At 38.7% G+C, this 21428-nt stretch overlaps 1 protein-coding gene across 1 annotated transcript in view; it reads left to right on the plus strand.

Moving 5' to 3' along the window:
* The window catches only part of DNAH7 (dynein axonemal heavy chain 7), a 4771155-nt gene that overhangs the window by 4347702 nt on the left and 402025 nt on the right, over window positions 1-21428 (plus strand). The window lies entirely within an intron of this gene.

The following is a 21428-nucleotide window of genomic DNA, read 5'->3' on the forward strand; positions in this document are numbered from 1 at the left end:
AATAAGAAGAGGGGTGTTTCTGGTGATAAGGTAACCTTTGACACCAGATATACCAATGATAATAGTGTAATTACAGGCATTATACGCAAACACTGGCATATATTTTGCCTTGAACATAATATTAGTAAAATTGTAGGCACACAACCAAGTTTTACGTATAGGAATAGCAAAAATCTAAAGAGAATTTTATGTATTGACCATAGTACATCAATTAAACAAATACATTCCCTGGAAGAAAGGAAGCCTTTTGGAACTTTTCCTTGTGGTTCCTGTAACTTTTGTCATCTTATTAGTGAAAATAAAGTTTTTCAACATCCATATATGGGATTTAGCTTCACACCTAGATTTTTTGCTTCCTGTAATGATTCGAATCTTATCTATTTGGCAACTTGCGAACAATGCCAAGCCTTCTATGTGGGCATGACATCTCGATGGCTCAGAGATAGGATTTACAATCATATTTATGATATAAAAAAGAATAATCAACTGAATGCATTAGCGAAGCATGCTACTGTATATAAGGGACATACGTTTGTGTTTAGAGTGCTACAATTAGTTAAGGTTATTGAGAGAGGAGGAAATCCTATAAATAGACTGGAAACTATAGAGCTTCAATGGATTTTTAGAATGCAAGCACATCAGTTTCCAGGCCTTAATCAATATATAAGTATTAAACCAATATTTGATTCACGTCCTTTAAAATAGAGTTATATTTATTGTTTTTTATATTCATTTATTTGATTCAATTTTATGTTGTGTTTTTCTAACGAAATTGACATTGTATATATATATATATACATATATATATATATATATACATATAAAAAGTTATAAATTTTATTTTTATTTCTATTTCAATATAAATTTATGAATGTATTTATTAATAAATATTAATTTGTTATTATAGTGATTAGTTAAGCACCAGGTTACAAGTTTTTGCATATTAGTATGTTTTAGTAATATATATACATATATTTATTTTTTAGCATTATATATTAGATGCTTTACCCAGGATGTGTTGTCTGTTAAATGATGCTTTTAAATAGGAATGTGAGCTACTCCCTGGATGATCTAATTGATTTTACTGACTTAATTAATTTATTGATGAGTTGATTGAATAATTAATTTATGAATGATTTTGTGAATACTATTTAAGATGAGAGCTTTTTAGTATGTTTAGAGATCTGAAGAAGCGTACTCAGTGTGTACGTGAAAGCGCTTATCAATTTTTCCATTGGATTAAAAGTTCATTGAATTATCGTGGTGGTCCAGCTTTGTATTTTTTCTGCATTTCGTTTTGTGTTTTCTAAGCCCGGATCTTTGGACAGCAGCGTTACTTTTTATTTTAGTTAATTATACCATTCTAAGAAACACACCTGTATGTTGTCAGAGAATTAGGGACAGTCCTGACCAAGAGTTACTGCCTGTATGAATTTTGCATGTTCTTCCTATATATATATATATATATATATAGGTTTTCTCCAAGTACTATGTTTCCGTCCCATCACCCAAAAGCAATTCTACATCATTTAGCATAACCATCATCATCAATCTCTTTTTTTCCTCCAATTTTCTACATGGGATCTGGTGTAATGTCAACTGTCTCCATTTTTCCTGCTTTATTGCCACTCCCCTACCTTCTTGACAGTCATACCTTACTGTCACAGGTCTTCTCTTACGCAGTCCTACCATCTCTTTGCTGGATACCATCATTTCTTCTTGGCTTCTTCCTGTCTCAAATCTTCTTCACCAGATTGTCTTCTGCTTTTCTACACGTGTCCAAACTACTTTAATCTGCTCTCTTTGACCTTCTCTGCATTTGGAACTACTTGGGCTTCTGGTCTGATGTCTTCATTTCTTCATCTGTCCCACAGTGTGCATCCTGCTACCCATCTTAGTCACTTCATCTCCATCACCGCTAGCTTCTTCAGCTGCTTTGATTTCACTGCCCAGGTTTCTGTACCGTAAAATAATACTGGTCAGACCATTGCTTCATATACCTTACTTCTCAACTCTTTTTTGGCATTCTTCTGTCACACATTACCCTTGCACACTGTGACAGTTGGCTGCAGTACCTCTGATTCTACCATTGATCTCCTCATTCAGACTTCTCTTCTCCTCAACCATCCATCCCAGATGTTGGAAGCTGTTGACCTGTACCACTACTTTCCCTTCTGTCTCAATTTTCAGCTTCTTCTGATTTCTATTTGCTGACATTTCAACTGTCTTATCTGTAGTCACTTTTCCTTCAATTTTGCATTTCATTCCCTTATCATTTGCTGAAGCTTCTGTTCAGAGTCTGCCTGCAATGCCACACCATCTGCATACAGTGACTTTGTTGATTTGTCCCCTCCAACTTGTTTGAAAATGTAGTCTGTCACCAGAAGGAACAGCGGTGGGCTCAGAGCTGATGCCTGATGCACACCTTCTCCTACTGGAAACCCCTCTGTGAGTCCAAACACTGTTTGTACTTCTGATGTTGGGTCCTTGTACATAGCTTGTACTAATACTACCAATGGTTCTGGGGCTTTGAACATTCACAGGATTGCCCACATCAACTTTCTTGAACTTTCTTGGGATCATGTAATTTGCTTTCTCCAAGTCTAGTAATGCCCAGTTGGACTCTTTCCTCATCTCTAGCTTCTTTTCAGTTATCTGCTTCACTGTAAAACATTGGTTCAGTTGTATTACATACAGATCTGAATCTGAGCTGCTCATATCCCATCTTACTTTTAACTACTCTATGTAATCATTTATCAGTCACCCTCCTCAGAACTTCCATGCAGGGTCAGGAGTTTGATACTGCTATACTGCCCACAGTTGTAAATGTCCTCTTGGTTCTTGTACACTGGCACTAGAATGTTTATTCTCCAGTCATCTGGGATATACCTTTCTCTCCATACTGCTGTGAGTACTGTCTGGAGTAATTTCTCCTCTAACTCACCTAACAGTTTGATCATATCTGCTGTGACCTCATCTAAGCCTGCTGCTTTCCCTGACTTAACTTCCATAGTGATGTTTTTACTACTTCTAGGGTGGACTCCTCCACTTCTTCCTCTTTCATTATTGACTGTGCCTGGGGCAGTGTGGGTCTATATTAAATAAATGAACGATCAAACTGTAAAGCACAACATGCTCGATACACTTCAATCGAATGTTCACCTAATCAAAAACTTAAAATCCTGAATATCACTTAAAATATTTTGTTTGGCCAACACCTTCCCTAAACTAACACCACACACACACATACAAACAATATAAATAAACCCCTACTCGCTCACATCATTTCACAGCTTTTAAGCCTCAGCGCACACGTCTGCTTTTAAAATAAGGTGGGGGCTTCACCCCCCACACCCCCCTAACTAAATATACCAACTCCGAGATCGCTCTACATTGGGAAAAGGACAATTTCTCGGTAACCCCAAATTGAATTCTTTCACAAGGAAAGAATTTGCTTACCTAGCCATTCCAGACAGTTTAGCGTGTTTACGTTACAAGCTACCGTCACTAACATGGCCAAGTAAAATTTTTCGGAACTCTTGTTTTCAGCACTTAAAGCTTCCGATTAGATGGACGTTCAATCAAAGTGTGTCGAGCATGTTGTGCTTGACATTTTGATTGTTCATTCATCTAATATAGACCCCGGGCAGTACAGCTTTGGTGAGGTTTTCTTCATTCAGAAGCTGCTATAAGTACTCCTGCAATCTGCCTTTGATATCCTGTGGGATGGTGGCATTGAATTGAGAGAGAGAGTAACATTAGTCAATATGACAGAATCGCCTAGAACAAATTTTTACACCATCAGGTGGCTAGCCCTGACACGGCATGCAGTCTGTGATCCATGTTCTCTTATCTTGTGGATATGATGCACCACAGTTGATCCCCAAAGCAGTTGGTCTATACAACTCTTCCCCCTGTAGGACACCATGTAGAGTTTGGGCTGCTGCACACAGCTCCAATCTTGGGTGAGTTTGAAGTGGAAACAGCATGTTTTTGGGAGGTGAGAGGAACCCCATAAAACCCAGGGGGAACATGCAAACTTCATACAGACACTGGCCAGAGGTCAGGATCGAGCCTTGTACCTTGTGCATGGGAGACAAAGACCTTAACCATTATGCCATATGGCCTCTGAAAAGTCATGTGTCAGTTCACAGAGAATAAAATTCCTAGGATAAAAACAGTTTACTGAAAAAGTAAATTATTCAGTCTTAAGTGGAAGTGTTTTCCCCAAAGGGAACTTATTTGCCCAGAATGGAGAAATGCTAGCCAGCCATCAATCCTCAAAAGCCCACAACAGGACCATTCTTCTGTAGCAGGAAAGCTCTGATAGGCTTGGTGCTCAGACCACTGATTTTCTACAACCCTGCTCAAGCAGTCAACAGTCTGGCTCCATGTAAGGTACCTTTTAAGCTTTGGAAACTGGACAGCTGTAATATCTTGTGCAGGATCATATAATCCACATAGCTATGGCTACTACAGTTAAAAGAATATGCTTAGAGTTTTCATGTTTATGTAAAACCTGTTTAAAGTAATGTTTTATTAATTTTTTGTAAGAACCATGTTATTAAATTGTGTTTAGGGGCTGTATGTTGTTTTTTTTTCATGGTGTTTTGTAGTAAAAAAAAATGTACTTTTTGATTCTTATCTTTTTACCTACTTCTACTGTCAGATTTGCCTGGACTTCAGACTTCATTATTAGCATTATCACAGAACAACTTACTGGTTTCTTGTTTTTTTTTACTACTTCTGGCCACAAAAAGAAGAAAGTTTCCAGATGCCCTTTGCCCCTTCAACAGGCTATAAATTTACTTCATTTTCAGATGGGTGAGTCTTCTGAGGCCATTTCTGGTCTCAGACCACTCATCTTCTTTCTTGATTTCTACTGATGTAGTCCTTTAGCCACCATAAACCAGGGATCAGCCATGTCTTCTGTGGCTGTTGGTGTCCTTAGTGGGAAAGGGAAAAACATTCTTGTTGGTCTTGGAGAAAGAAATGGGGAATGTTCCTCTTCTTAGCTGGACTGGAATGCCTGTTCCCTGACAGGATGCCCCTAACAGGACTCTTTCTGCATCTATAGAAATTTAGGTCTATATTATAAACATGAAAGCTGTAAACCGCGAATACAACTACATCGACACATAAAGGTTGATGTACAAAAAGAGCGAAATACGTAATCTGCGAAAATGAAAATGCCAAATGTATTTCATCAACCAACATCGCCATGCAGGTAAGCTCAAACTAACTAAATAAAATTAAATTAGCACACTTTTGCAGGGGGGGGCAAGCCCCCCAGCAACCCCCTACTTAAAAATACCAACTCTGAGACCGCACTACAGTGGGGAAAAGAATATATTTCCTCATCCCCATGATCGCCCTGCTGGCCAAGCAAATACATTCGGTGTTTTCATTTTCACCGATTACGTATTTCACTTTTTGTACATCGACCTTTATGTGTCGATGTAAATGTATTTGCTCTTTTCGGCTTTCGTGTTTATAATATAGACCCAGAAATTCTTGTTAAAAAGAAGCATGAAGTTAAACATTTATCTTCCCCTGTCTCTGTTACTTTAGACAAGGATGATTTATTGGGTTTGCTCAGGCTCTTGACCTTTCTCATTCTGGTAAAGGAAAAATGAATTATGCTTTTTCTGATGTTTCCTATTGTGATAAACAGGGAGATGATTGTGAAGGAGCAACATCTATTTTTTTTTTTGTCCTTAGACTGATTCTAATTCAGGGGAAAGAGGTTTTTTCTGAATGTCCCCTGGAAGATTTTTTTAAAACCATATCTAAGCTAAACCACTTGTTTCATTTGGAACATAATGACATTCCAGTATCTTTGAAAAATGTTATGGTTTATTGTTAAGTGGAATTTCCCTCAACCCAGTCCTCTTCCTCATGTTCTTCTATCTTTGGAGGACATTTCTATTCTAGTCTGTAACATGCTTGCAGCAAGCTTGCAGCCCCTAAAAAGGTAAATAGATTACATAAAGTTCCTCAGTCTTAATGATTATTTTCTAATCCCAGATCTGACCCTGCAGTGATTTCCTTGGCAAATGCTAATCCCTCACCCTCTGATGAGGATGGGAAAGGCTTTTATAGATTTGGGGAAAAAGTGTGTACTTCTGCTACACTTATTTTTAGAATTCCTTGTCAAATTCATGTTTTTGCTTCAGATGTTTCATATATTTGTTGAAGTTTTTGCTTGCTTCATTTGAGGATATGATGAACATTATAAAAAGTCTTATCTGAAAACATTTAATTGCTTCAATGTCTCATGTAAGCAAATATTCTTTTAGGTGTGCTTATAACTCAACTGACATCTCATCAAGAGCAGTTTCAACTAGAACTGTTATGAGAAGGTGGTATGGTTACAGTATCAGAATTTTCCTGAGGATATGAAAGCTGAAGTTTTTAATTCATCTTCAAATGGGGAGGTTTGGACCATCTACTGCTGAAGTATGAAAAATTGTTATGAGATAGGAAAACTGATTCAAAGAGCAACTATTTCAGACTTCCTTCTCCAAGATTGTTAAAGGTTTTCCACTTTTCTCAGGACCTTTTTATATAAAAAAAAATAAACAGACCCAGTAGAATCCTGGCAAGTAGACATTCAAAATCAAAGAAAAGGAGGTATCAAAAAGAAAGGGGAGCTTCCCAGAAATCAGGACAGTCCAACAAGTCTCAATGACTATCTACAACCTTTAACTGGGTTCCTATGAGTACAACAAAAATGCATTATGTCGAATGCGTTTTCGTCGACACATGTAGAACGAACAGGCAAAACAGCGAAGCGGCTGTTCAGCGAATTCTTTCCCTGGGAAAGAAGTCGCTTGACCGTTTCATTGTTTTGCTGTGTTCTGAAGTGTAGTGTGGTCATTGTGCAACTGTTACTGACCTTAGGGTTAGGGTGCGGGTTAAGGTAAGTGCATATGGTTTAAAATTTTTACTGTTTTTTTTTTTCGTTAAATGTATGTTTGGGCTATGTCATATGTGTATTTAGTTGTTTACTGGTTTTGGGGGTAAAATTAGGATTGGATGTGTGTGTATGTGTTTGAAAGTGTGTAATGTTTTTTTTTTTTTTTTTTGCGGGGGTTGGAACAGCGATTTCTTTCCCTAGGAAAGAAATCACTGTTCTGTGGATTCGACATTTTCAGCTTTCGCTGAAAATGTGTCGATGTAACATCATTCGCTGTTTTAAGTGTTCGATGTTGCAATATAGACCCCTTTAACCTCCCCTTCCCACCCTAGCAGTCCTTTAAATATTCCCCAAAATCTTTTTCTCCATTTCTGTTTTTGGTAACAAATAATCTCAGATAAATGGGTTCTGAGTGTGATGTAACAGGGGTACTCATGGCAATGGGAATCCCTTCCTCTTTTTCAGGGGACTCCTCCTCACCCCCTCATCAAACTTTTTTTGCCTCTAGTCATTCAGCATCTTCTGACTCAAGTGGTAATCATACTTGTTCCTCTTTCCTTGACAGGGAAAGTTTTTTTATTCAGGAATGTTTGTGGTACCAAGGAAAGAAGCCATATGGAGACTTCCAAGATTGCTGCACATTGAGTACTAGCTTAACTCTAGCTCTCCCAGTGTGAAAACAGAAACTCAACAGAGAAGGCCAGTACACTTTTGTATTTATAGGTAAATTTCAGTAACTGGCTAGTAAGTGTACTGCCTGGATGCCAGGAAAAAAAGAAATACAAAGCACCTGGAAAAAATCAGTTACAAAAAGTGAGGAAGAAACACTGACTGGGGAAAGTTCTGTAGCTTTTCAGCAAAAAAGCAATTCAACCTCCATACATGACTTCCAGTAACCTACAGGAAGATATAGGACAACTACACACAGACCTACTTAAAATAAATGAAACTCTGATGGAGTATATCAACACAAATAACAAAAAACTGGGAAAAATGAAAGAAGCTTTAAACAGATATTCAGATGAGGTGATAAAACTGCAAAAATCAGAGGTTAAAATGAGGAAAAGACTGGGTATATATGAGATTGCTCAGGAAGAGTTGTTGCAAAGAATAATAGAATTAGAGAACATAGCACATAGGGAAAACCTGAGATTTTCAGCTATACCAGAGACACTGGAAGGAACAGACCGCATTAATTTTATGAAAGCACAAATAAGCAACTGGACTGCCATTCTACCACAGGAGTCGTTAGTTGAAAGGGCATACAGTGTGTATGCTCCAAACCTGGCTATGAGAAAACAACCTAGACCTTTAATAGTAAAGATGCAATCCTACCAGAAGAAGGAATTGATTCTGACCAAACAATAGCAGAAGGGCAGAAAGTGGGAGACAGCAGAGTGTTTGTGGAGAATGATTATTCATTGTACACCAGGCAGAAGTGGAGTAAATTCATTCCACTATTCAGAGAATGTTGAGATGCAGATGCAAGATTCAAACTGCTGTACCCAGCTGTCTTCAAGGTATTCTTCTCTGTCAGATATTTAGATGAAGTACATGCTAAAGAGGAAATACAAAAGTTTGCCCAACAAAAAGTGAGCTGTGAAAGAGAAGGAAATTCTGATTCTTGTTCTTCTGGTAATAAAGACCACAGAGAGACTGTACCTGTGAAACCTTTTCCAATGTTTCAAAGTCAAATGTTGGAGAGAAGGTAGAGGGCACAAGAGTTGGCTAGAATGATCAAGTGTATGTTGGAAATGAAGCAGAGAGAGGATTTGGGAGATGGAGATGAACAGTAATAAAACCAATAACTTAATGTGGGATTACAATGTAATATTTATATTTGTGAAATATGACAAAGCAAGAAAATCTGGAAATATTGGACTTTTTCAGAATTTGTTGTTCTTGTTGGGGACTGTAAATTATATGCCCTATTTCATGTTATTAATGTTCAAAAAATGCTTTGGGGAGGGGAAGAGAGGGGAGAAAGTTAACAGTTAAGTAAAGAAAACATTTTTTCTTAACAGTACTATTTCAGTGGTGTATGGTTTTATTTGCATGCTATAAAGTAAAGTTTTCTCAGTTATTTTTAAGTGTAATTGGAATTGTAAATAGTACTGCTCTTCTTTTTTTTCCTTTCTTTCTCCCTTCTCTCTTTCTTCTTGTTCAGTTTTAAGAAATATGTAAAACAGAGTTCCTCCCTAATCCAATTAAAGTACAAGTTGGACAACTGGATGGGAAACTGGAAATTCATGCCTGGTTTGGCACCTATGTCTCTGATGCAAACAGCTGACCTGCAAATGGTTCATCTCCCAGGCCCATCCTTACACTTATCAAGGGTACCAGATCTTGTCAGAGATTTGGGATACATGGCTAAGCTTAAAAAGGCCCTTGTGGTCATTAGTCTAGTAAACACCTATGAACCTATAAGCACTGCAATATAAAAAAAAAAAAAAGACTGGTTAAAAGAGCATGACAAAAGAAAAAAATAATGTGCTTTTTTCACTCTTGCAGGGGGAAATTACTGGATTAAGGACCTTAGATTGATTTAGTAACAAGTTTTAAGAGAAATCAAGTCAATGAAAATTAATATTCACTATTATGAGGCTTTTTTCTAGCAAATAAAATGTATGCTATCTCCATGGAATCAATCTGATAAATAAAAATTGACTGGTTCTTTTGTCTCCATGGAGACGATCTGATAAAGAGAAATTGGTTACAGTCTGGTGGAAAGTGATTGGCTGGCGGGGAGGGGAGAAACTGGCTAGGAGATAATGTTCTCTGAAGGTATTCAGGGAGTTTCCCAGTTGGGAGAGCTATAAAGATAAGACAAAAACAGTTAGCACTTAGTAGAAGCACAGGCTGTACTATGCTTCTTAGCATGGATAACCTTTCTTTTAGGTTAACTCATGTCTCTGAGTGTGGCTGTCAGTTTGGGACAGTTGTTCCTATTAGGAGGGTGAAACTTCAGTATTTGAGGAGGTACATAGTTTTGCATGTTAGTATAAAATTAATAGGTTTTAGGGGGGTATTTTGGGTTTGTTTCTTTGTTTGGGGCCTTTCAGTAAAACAAAAAGATTTGTAAGATGTGACATAGGCTCAAATGGCTATGACAAGAAACAACTATATAAAAGTTCAACCTGCCAGACAGTGTATCCATGTAACACAAAAGATGGAACTAAGCATTTAACAAAAAAGGTGTTATACATAAATGGTGAGAATAATAACAACTTTTTAATACAAAGGTACTTTCTGTAATGTCTTTAAATGTCAATGGTCTCACAGATAAATACAAAAAAGGAAAGAATACTGAACTATTTTAAGAAATGTAAAGTGCAAATAGTTATGTTACAGGATACACACTTGAAAAAGAATTGAACATGTGAATTTGATAAAGAAAGGTTTCCAGGATGGTTATTCAGTGGAATATCTAGGAAAAAAGAAAAGAGGAATACTTACATTAATTGCAAGAGGAGCTCCAATAGTGATAGAAGAGGATATAAAAGATAATAGTGCTAAGGGGCTACTGGCAAAGGGAGGAGGATTACACAAAATGTATTTTTAAATCACTTCTCTCTGGTCACCAGACATCCCTCTAGCTACCCTATGTAGTGTGCTTGCCACTTGCTCTGCTCCCATACATCGATGGTCCTCCCCCCTTCCTACAGCCTGAAACTAGCTGTACTGAACTGCACCCTTTAAAGTATCACCTGAAAGCTGATAAAACATAACTGGGAAGAGCACCCTTTGTTAAAGCAGCCTTGCTCTGCTCCCGTACGTCTCTAGTGCCCCCCTTCCTCCAGCCTGAAACTAGCTGTATTGGACTGCACCCTTTAAAGCATCACCTGAAAGCTGATAAAACATGACTGGGAAGAGCACACTTTGTTAAAGCAGCCTTATTCTGCTCCCGTACTTTGCTGGTCCTCCTCCCTTCCTCCAGCCTGCAACTAGCGGTATTGGACTCCACCCTTTAAAGTATCACCTGAAAGCTGATAAAACATAACTGGGAAGACCACCCTTTGTTAAAGCAGTGTAGGTGCTTGTACTCTCTTATCTTACATTTGTATGATCTCTTCACTCCAATGGAGCTCAGGAAGTTTGCACTGTAACTTCCAATGGGTGGAGTCTAAGCCTTTTCACAGAATTAAATTATGTCCTCGCATATCTCTGGAACCATAAGGATTATGAAAGTAGTATGAATAGCAAACTCTTCAGCGCAAATTATTTTTATAGTGGTAGTATTCTTTACGTTCTAGGTCTTAAACCAAATTTTATAAGTCACAATAAACACAGAACTATTACATTTGTAATATTTTGTAAACAACTTACAATATATCAGCAACCACTCAAGTTACACGCATACTGTCAACAGCATTTTATTAATCTAGCTGAGAGCTTTCATATAAGGCTAAGGAGTTCTGTCTATGTTACTTGGTTGCAGTGATATTTAGAAAAATGTGAACATTATAGCTATATAAATTAATATCATAAAAACAATAGTTAGTATTTATTTACCTGCACTAGACAGAGGTCAAATATTAATGCAGTTGAGTCTGCTGTTGTGTAAGCTTTAAGATGAAAGCTTTTAAAACATTGTACATAGCATGGTTTTGGAATTATTGATGCAAATATGAACAAGCAAAATTTGATGCCTAGAGGCGTCAGTAAGCACTGCAGATGCACCTGGAGGCGTCACTCGGATGTAATGAGTTAAAGCAGCCTTGCTCTGCTTCTGTATGTCACTGTTCCTCCCCTCTCTTCCACCAGCCTGAAACCAGCTGTATTGGACTGCACCCTTTAAAGTATTACCTGAAAGCTGATAAAACATAACTGGGAAGAGCACCATTTGTTAAAGCAGCCTTGCTCTGCTCCTGTACGTCAATAATCCTCCCCACCTTCCTCCACCCTGAAACTAGCTATATTGGACTGCACCCTTTAAAGTATCACCTGAAAGCTGATATAACTGGGAAGAGTATCCTTTATTAAAGCCGCCTTGCTCTGCTCCCATACATTGTTGGTCCTCCCCCTTCTTCCAGCCTGAAACTTGCTGTATTGGACTGCACCCTTTAAAGTATCACCTGAAAGCTGATAAAACATAACAGGGAAGAGCATTATTTTAATAAAGCAGCATAGGTGCTCTCATCTTACATTTGTATGCTCTCATACTAGCACACTCATAGGGTCCACCTGGCGAACGTTTGTCCCTCCCCCACTAGTTTTCTTTTTCGGTATGGTTGAGCTAGTTTCCCCTTTCTGGCCACCAGACAGCAGCATTGCCAAAGAAATAATAGCATTCTGCTCCCTAGTAGTTTTTTTTTTTTTCTTTTTTTTCTTTCTTTTTCTTACCATTGTATAAAGTTAAACTGAACAAGTGTGCAACTAAAATACACTACCCTGTTACATTAGCATGAGACCATTCCCTGTAAGAATCGCTCTTTGCACCCTCACTTGGATATTTTGAGAAGAGTGTTACTTACCGGCCAATACCAGATTAACTGATAGTTTTTTTCACAACTCAGTTGTCTCCTCCAGCTGGCCAGGTTAACTCACACGTACTTATCTCATTACCTACCTTCCTTCGCCTTCCTCTTACATATACCCTCCTCCCCTCACCTAGTTCCCATCAGGAATCTACTTATAGGGGTTAATTTGGGGTGGTGTCATTTCTAAATCACTTCTCTGTGGTCACCGGACGTGCCTCCATATCCCCTATGTAGTGTGAATGCCAGTAAGTGCTTTCTTTTGTTATATATTTTATACATTTTCTACTGTTTCATATAATGTTTTGACCATATATATGGCTAATTCCTGCTGCTAATTGATTGGTCAGCATACTGTAGTTGCAACTGATACTGTTTGGTGTACATACATTATCATATTGTAAGTCATAGTCTGCTTCTTGAGTCTTAGTGTTGTTAGCCTGTACCTACATGCGATATCTTGTAGTAATTGTTTACATTTCTGTGCAAGTTTTTTCACACTAAAACAAAGTGTTGTAGCCTTAACTGACAGATGTTAAAGACTGATTCTGTTATATTACTTTGAGCCCTCCGCTTATTTTATATAAGTGCAACTACCTTTTTTTTCTTTTCTTATCTTTTTCTTTTTCTCTCACCATCTGACACTGTTACTGCTTTGCAAATCTTGCTTATTGGACTCCTTCTGCAATCTGCCTGTAGAATCATTCTTGTTTTCTCACTACTCCCCTCCCACTACATCTTAACAGTGTTCCGTTCTCTACTCTGCACTTGCAAGTCCCATACCTCAGCTGTCCCGTGCCCCAATATTTGACTCCTTTGGGATCCCTTGTCCCACTTGTTTTCACCTAGCTTAATATCCTGTATGTTCAGTTCTTACTGGTTCTTCTCCCCATAGCCATGTCCTTAGTGAATTTTAGCCGTATATTTGTAGCTCATCTTTCTTCTCTTTTCTTTTTCAGCTTGCTCTGCTCTCATACGTCACTGTCCTCCCCCCTTCCTCATGCTTGAAACTAGCTGCATTGTACTGCCCCCTTTAAAGTATCACCTGAAAGATGATGAAACATAACTGGGACGAGCAGCATTTGTTAAAGCAACATAGGTTCTTCTACTCTGTCTTATCTTACATTTGTATGTTCTCTGGCTAGCACACTCATAGGGTCTGCCTGGTGAACATTCGTTCACCCCCATAGTCTTCCTTTTCAGCTTTGTTGAGTTAGTTTCCCCATTCTGGCCACCGGATGGCAGCATTGTCTAAGAAGTAATAGTGTTCTGCTCCTTAGTAGTTTTTTATTTTTGTTTTATTTCTTTCTCTTCCCGTTGTGTAAAGTTAAACTGAACAAACATGCAAATAAAATACACTATCCTGTTACATTAGCATTAGATCATTGCCTGTAAGCATCGCTCTTTGCAGCCTCACTTGGATATTTTGAGAATAGTGTTGCTTACCTGCCAATACCAGATTAACTGATAGATTATTTCACAATTCTCTTGTCTTCTCCAGCTGGACCAACCCACTCCATTCGCCCTCGCTATGCTCGGGCTCACTCCACTCCCCTACCTGTATTGCCACCCACCCCCTCTGTCATTACATTTATACTTCTCTCCCCCACTCCTCTTCCTCCCCTATGGCTAATTAGTAGTCCTGACTCAATTACCAATCAACTCTCTACCACCTTCAATGTCTCCATACCCTCCCCCCCAATCACATTACATTATTTCCCTCCTTCCTTATTTGACCTCACCTCCTTCTCCTGCCACCTGCTTGTATAATAGTAACCCCTCCTTATCCCCACAACCTCCTTCTAGGACACTATACTACCACTATTTATACCTTGTATTGTTCTACTCATCATATCAACATGGTATCTTTTTATCTCTCTGCCATCTTCCTCCTTTTCCTTTCCCTCTCTGTTCTTACCACATTCCACTCTACTGTCACACACCATCTCCTACTCTCCCCACCACTCTGAGTGGTCCACTCAAATCACCAACACCCTCCCCCACCCCACAGCCCATCTCTCCATCCCTCTTTCATACCTTTCCTATGTATCTTTTCAAGATTAACATACTTCCAATCACCTCCCATACTCCCATTCCAAAACCTAGAAGTTCAGCTTCCTTAAACCACCTCACATACATTATTACTTTCCTTGAAACACTTCTCCTAGGAGGGGACATCCACCCCAACCCAGGGCCACCAGCCCTTGCCTCTCTCAGTTATATATCCCACTCATGATCTCCCCAGTCCTCCACACTACCCTCCTTCTTTCCCCTAAATCATTACATATCCTCTCAAATATTCAAAGCCTAGTTAACAAAATCACAGAGTTTCATTCCTGGATTGCCAACATCTCCCCTCATATCTTAACATTATCTGAAACCTGGCTGAAGCCCCATATTTCAAATGCAGAAATCTTACCTCCAGGCTATAACATCTTCCGCTCTGACAGAACCATTAAAAGGGGTGGAGATATTGCCATCCTTTATACTGAACAACTCATCCTCTCTCCACTCTGAATTTCTATACCCAGCTTTGAGCCTGCAGAACTCCTCATTGTTAATTAGGTTCATAGGTAGGTACTAGGCTATTGGCCCTAGGGCCTACATAAGCCTAGCCAAATGGCACCCTGGCTTTTGCCCACCTAAGAAAATTATTTTCCTGTGCCCCTGTCAAGCAGAGCCACAGAAGTGATCCCCAGGGTGAATTTCCTATCTCCCATCCAATCATCAAGATTTTTCTTGAAGAGTGCTAATGAGGAGCTTTGTTTGATATAGATAGGTAGTTTGTTCCAGAATATGGGAAGTCTCTGAGACAGGAATCTATCCCTCCAGCATGTTCTGTTTATTGTGGTGACAGTGTTTAGGTCCCTAGAGCGTGTAGCTCAGAGTGATTGGGATATCTTTAAGTGGAGCATGTCCAACATCTCTGGGTTTGACATAGCTTTGTATGTTAGGCAGAGATCGTCTCTGAGTAGGCGATATGTGACAGAGTAAAGCTGGGGATTTTTGAGATGGTCTGAGTAGGGCATCTGTTTGAGACCGGTAATCCTCTTTGTGAGGTATTTCTGCGACCTTTCCAGTTGTTGCAGATGTCTTGGGAGGTACATACTAAAAGGGGCGTTGTACTCTATAATGGGTCTAATGAGTGATGACTAGAGGGGAACAATGACCTCTTTTTTCCTGGATGAGAAACCTTTTGTGATGAGGTGTGCCATGTAGAAAGATTTCCTGACTACTGTGGTGATGTGATTATCAAAGGAGAGACTGCTGTCCACCTGTGTCCCAAAGTCTCTTATCACACTTTTGGTGTTAAGTAGACTCTCGCCTATGTGGTAGTTCATGGGTAAAGAGTTTATACCAAAAGGGATGACAATACACTTTGAGCTTGAGGCAATGGCTTTGACACCAGTCATCTGTCTCAGTGAGGCCCTTTTGTAGGATGTCCACATCATTAGGAGTTTTAATTATGGCTCCTAGTTTGTAGTCATCTGCAAACTTTGTTAGCCAAAGACCTTCTGTGTTAGCCTGTACTTCAGAGAAGTAGATACCAAACAGGAGAGAACCCAGGACTGAACCCTGTGGTACTCCACTTGTCACTGGTCTGAAGTTGGATGTAGAGTCTGCTACTTTCACTGTGTGGGTTCTGTCAGTGAGCCAGTTGGCAACCCATCTTGTGACATACAGACTTATACCTAGTTTAGTAAGTTTATCTATAATTCCAGAGTGGGGGCTGGTGTCGAAAGCCTTGGCAAGATCTAAATAGGTTGTGTGAACCACCTTACCCTCATCTACGGCTTTGGTGACCGCTTCAAAGAAGTCTATCAGGTTTAGGAGACATGATCTGCCTTTTACAAACCCAAACTGGGTAGGATCCAGAGTTTAGAGATTACCAATGTCATTGTTTATAAGCTCCATGATGATACGTTCCATAGCCTTGCAGACCAGGCTCAACAGGCTGATGGTGCGGTAGTTCCCAGGGTCCGTGGTGGCTCCCCCTTTCTGGAGTAAGATATCTGTTGCTGTGCACCATTCAGTGGGCACAAAGCCTGAGGTGAGGCTATTATTGAACATGGTACTTAGGTGGGGTGCCATCTTAACGCACATAAAAAGTTTGCCATAGCCTCCATCTACATACCTCCCAGAAATAATATCCCCATCCTCAAAACATTCTCTCCTGGCCTGCTAATTATATTCCATATGAAACCATACTTCTTGGTGACACTAACATTGACTGGACCAAACTTTCTACCTCATCTCCTAGTCATAGGCTCAACCTCCATGGCTTCCATCAACTTATGTTCTCCCTTACTCATACTATCAAAAACTCCACCTCTGGACCTATCTTGGATTGGATTCTTGCCAAAGATCCCAACCTCTATCACAACCCTGACACACTTCCTAACTCTCTTAGTGACCACTCATCAACATTTGTCCATAGATTCTACAAACATACTCCTAAAATCCACCTCTATAGAGACTGTCTCAAACTCAACCAGTTAAACCCAGATACTTTTAATTCCACATTGTCTAATGTAAATTGGTCCTTCTTTTAACACCTCCCTCTCAATGAGGCCGTAATATCTTTTAATAACATATTCCTAGACATTCTTAACTCCATGGCTCCTATCAGAAAAATCAGAATAAAATCGGCATCCTGTCTCACAAAATATACCCTCTCCCTTATACATAAAAGAGAGAGTACATGGAAAGCCTGGGACAAAAATAAGTCCCCTATTCTACTTCAAAGATATAAGAAGATCAGAAACCTCTCCAAAAAAAATTGTTAACAATGACAAGAAAAACTTCTGCTCCAGCCAACATAATTCACACCCCCACACATACACACACAAAATGTTGGAGTTCCATTAATCATCATCTCTACCCTGGCGATCCTCCCACTCCCAACTCCTTCCCACAGAATACTGCTACTGAAACTGCCACTCTCCTTAACAACTATTTAATTGAAACAATCCATAAACTCACACAAAATAGTATTTCCTCCACTTCCCCTCCTTTATCCCCCAACATATCTCCTCTTGATACACAGAATAGTAATACTTCCACTACTCCCATTTCATTGCCTAACATAACACCCTACTGTATCTTCCTTTTCAAACTTGTCCCCACCTCCTTCATCAAATCCCTCCTTTCCAAACTCAAACCTTCCTCCCCCTCTGCTGATAAACTACCTGCCCTCTTTCTTAAAATTGCTGCAGAATCCATTGCCTACCCCATCTCCAAATTCATAAATCAAACAGTCACCGAAGCCTGTATCCCTGACATATGGAAATCCTTCTACACTATTCCTCTTCATAAGGGTGGAAACTCTACCGATCCTTCTAATTATAGCCCCATCGCCATCCTGTCAACATTTCCAAAATTCTGGAAAAGTGTATTCACACCCAACTACTCCAACACCTGCTTGATAATAACCTGCTCACATCTACCTGTCATGGATTTATACCCCACCACAGTACTTCCACTGCACTTCATTCCTTCGCGTATACAGTAGCAGAGGCCCAGGACAACAACATGTTAGTTTCCTGTTTATTTCTTGATCTCTTTAAAGCTTTCATCACTGTGTCTCATTCTAAACTTCTAGCTAAACTTTCCAACCTCCAGCTGTCTACTTCCTCTCTAAATTGGTTCTCAAGCTACCTCACCAATAGATAACAGTCCATTCACTGGCAAACTGTCTTCTCCTCTTTCCAACTTGTCAACACTGGAGTACCACAAGGCTGTATGCTAGGCCCCCTCTTGTTCAATATGTTCCCTAATAATCTGCATTCTGCCAGCAACCTCTCAACTCTCCTTCAATATGCTGACGATTGTACTCTTATTACCACTGCACATAGCATCCCTGATCCCCTATCTCTAACTTGGAAGTCCTTTTCTTCAGTTGAATCATGACTCTTTGACAATGAACTCATACTTAATCCCAAAAAAAAAAACCTGAACTCTGCTTCTTTCCTAAAACAATGACATATCACAAATCCTCCTTTTCCATCATCTCCGTCAAAAATACCATCATTAAACCTGAACCCATACCAAACTACTAGGTGTCATTATTGATAATGAATTAAAATATGACATACACATCCTACACTGTATAAAGAAAACACACCAGAAACTTGGTCTACACTATCATAATCAGAAATTCCTTACACCTTCCTCCAAAATATCCCTAGCCCAGTCTCTTCTATTACCTTGTCTTACGTATGCAGCTGCTATTCTTACAAACATCCAAACTACTCTACGTGCCACACTTGAGCAAATGTACAATAAAATTGCTAGATTTGCCACTAGCCTCCCCTATAATTCTCATCACTGTCTTGCCCTCAAAGCACTCCAATGGCCCAAATTCTCTAACCAGCTATTACTTCAGAAGCTATGCATTACCCATTCCATCCTGAATGACCCCTCTTCTTGCCCCTCCATCTCTAACCTTGTTTCTTATTATAACCCCCATCTCCACCTTCACACTACCAACAAACTCATCCGCGACATCTACAAACTTAACAAGAATATTGGAAATTCCCTCTATAAGTACTCTGTAGCCCATGCCTGGAACACACTTCCCCTTAATATTAGGCAGATCTCCCAAAACACCTCTTTAAACATGAACCTAAACACTATCTACTAAAGACTTGGTCCTGCCCATGTCTAACCCCCACATGACAACTTTATAATTATCTCATCTTTTAGTCATCTAATCTTATCTCCCCTATTTTCTTTTCTCCTCTTCTCTATGTCTTGTAATTCTATAGTCTAGGACTTAAAATCTTTATAATTTGTATCAGCACCATGTTTCTTTCTATTCAAATACTTTGTGTACCACATATTTGATACCAGTTTATGAATCTGATTTTTTACTTTTACTTTTTTCTCATCTGCAACATGTAATGACGTTAACTGTTGCTAATGATACTCTGGCTATGTCTTATGTAACATAACTGTTTGTTTTTGTTATGTTTACAAATTGCACAAGATTGTGAACTATTTCAAGCTTTTCTCTTCGGGTCTCCACTGAAAATGGGTCTTTGGCTCAGTTGATCTAACCCGATTAACAAATGTCAAATAAATATTTATATTCCACCTAAAACAGCTATAATGGAGCTTAAGAAAATTCTGTGAGAAATAATCAGTTTTCAGCAAGGAATATTACTTACAGGTGAGGACTGGAATTTGATCAGAAACAGTGAAGATGTGTCTTGGGGGGGGGGGCAGAAGGGACAGTTATACAAAGGAGGGTAGATTTTTGAAGAAATATATGAATTGGTTGGAAGATGTAAATTCAGTAATAGTTGTTTGAAGTGAATTTGCACATTACTCCCCAGGATATAAAAACTGGGCTAGGCTAGACAGAATTTACATTTCACAGGAACATGTGCATTTAATTGAAGGTCTTGATACACACCTGGTAACTATTTCAGATCATGCACCAATAATAACTAAAATAAAGATGAGATACTGGCATTTTCCCACTTATCTGTTGAAAAGAGAGAAATTTAAGAAATGGATAGTAGAGATTATTCAGGAGCTACTCAAGAAGATAGAAATTACTTCTGAAAATATAGCTAGGGAGTGGGATAAAATTAAGGTGGAGTTTAAAAAATAGGATGGAAATAAAAGAAAGGGAGCTATGGTTAAGAAGTAAGAAGAATTATTTAAAGGGACTGACAAATGTTAAAATATTGCAGAATCAAGGGTAATCTCACAGAACAAGAATAGGATCAAGTGCACAATGCTAATCAGAAAATAAGGGATTGCCTCAATGATATATATGAGTTTACAAAGATTTCTGTTAAGCAACTATTTTTTGATAATAACACTACAGCACAAAAATTTTTAGCACGACGACTTAACATAAAGTAGAAAGGGCTGTTTCCAAGCTTAGGGAGTCTATAACAAGGTAAGTAACAAAAGATCCTGTAGAGGTATTAGATATATTTTGGAAATTCTCTGAAAGTCTGTATAACGCAGAGAAATATGGAAATCAAGAAAAGATACAAATGGAAGTGTGTATGGAAGAATTAACTCTGCCACGGTTAGAGGTTAGATGATGCTCAATTACTAACGTTTAGTACAGGAGGAGATAAGATAAAAATTGTGACGTATAACCAATCTACAAGAAAGTCCCCAGGAATAGATGGTATTCCTGTGGAAGTTTGGAAGCTAGGAGGGAAAAAAATGATAAAGATCTGGAAGGTTTTGTTTAACAGTATTTTAAGAGAAGTACCAGCATCCTGGAGGAAAGCAGTGGTAGCTGTAATACCTAAAGTGGGTAAAGATCCATCAGATCCAGCTTCATACAGATCCATTTAAATACCAAATCATGATTATAAAGTGTTCATTTCTATAATGGCTAAAAGAATGACAAAGGTAATGCCAAAATTGATAGATATGGATCAACATGGTTTTATGGAGGGGAGGTAAACATTTGACAGCATTAACAGAACACTGCTGATTCAGAGGGAAGCAGAATGTAAGAAAATAGCATTGATGTTGTTGGGTCTTGATGCAGCAAAAGCATTTGACAGAGTATGCTGGGACTTTATGAGCAGGGCAATGGAAGCATTTGGATTTCCAGAAAAAATATAAGGTTGATTAGGAGAATATATGAGGGATCAGAGGTGAAAATTAAAGTGAGTGGTGTCCTCTCTGATAATTTCTGCTTGCGCAGAGGAACCAGGCAGGGGTGTCCTCTTTCCTCTTTGTTATTTGCATTATATTTAGAAACATTGTCAAAGGAAATAAGGGACTCAGAAATTACTTTATTTATTTATTTTATGTATTTACCATTTGTTTACCAAGAAAGTCCAACTGGACACAGGTCCTTTTTCAGTGGAGGCCTGTGGGGAAAAGCTCCACAAAAATTGCAAACATTTAGTAAGCAAGCATTACATAATATATTCAGATAATATAGTATTATTACATCAGATTATATCATATCAGTCATAGACAGTAGTGCAGACAATAATTAAACATAAAGATTGTATCACATCAGTCATATACAGTGCAGGAGAAAATTA

This window comes from Protopterus annectens, chromosome 6.part0 (genome assembly GCF_019279795.1).
Source record: "Protopterus annectens isolate FY-2018-M chromosome 6.part0, PAN1.0, whole genome shotgun sequence".
Classification (NCBI taxonomy): domain Eukaryota; kingdom Metazoa; phylum Chordata; order Ceratodontiformes; family Protopteridae; genus Protopterus; species Protopterus annectens.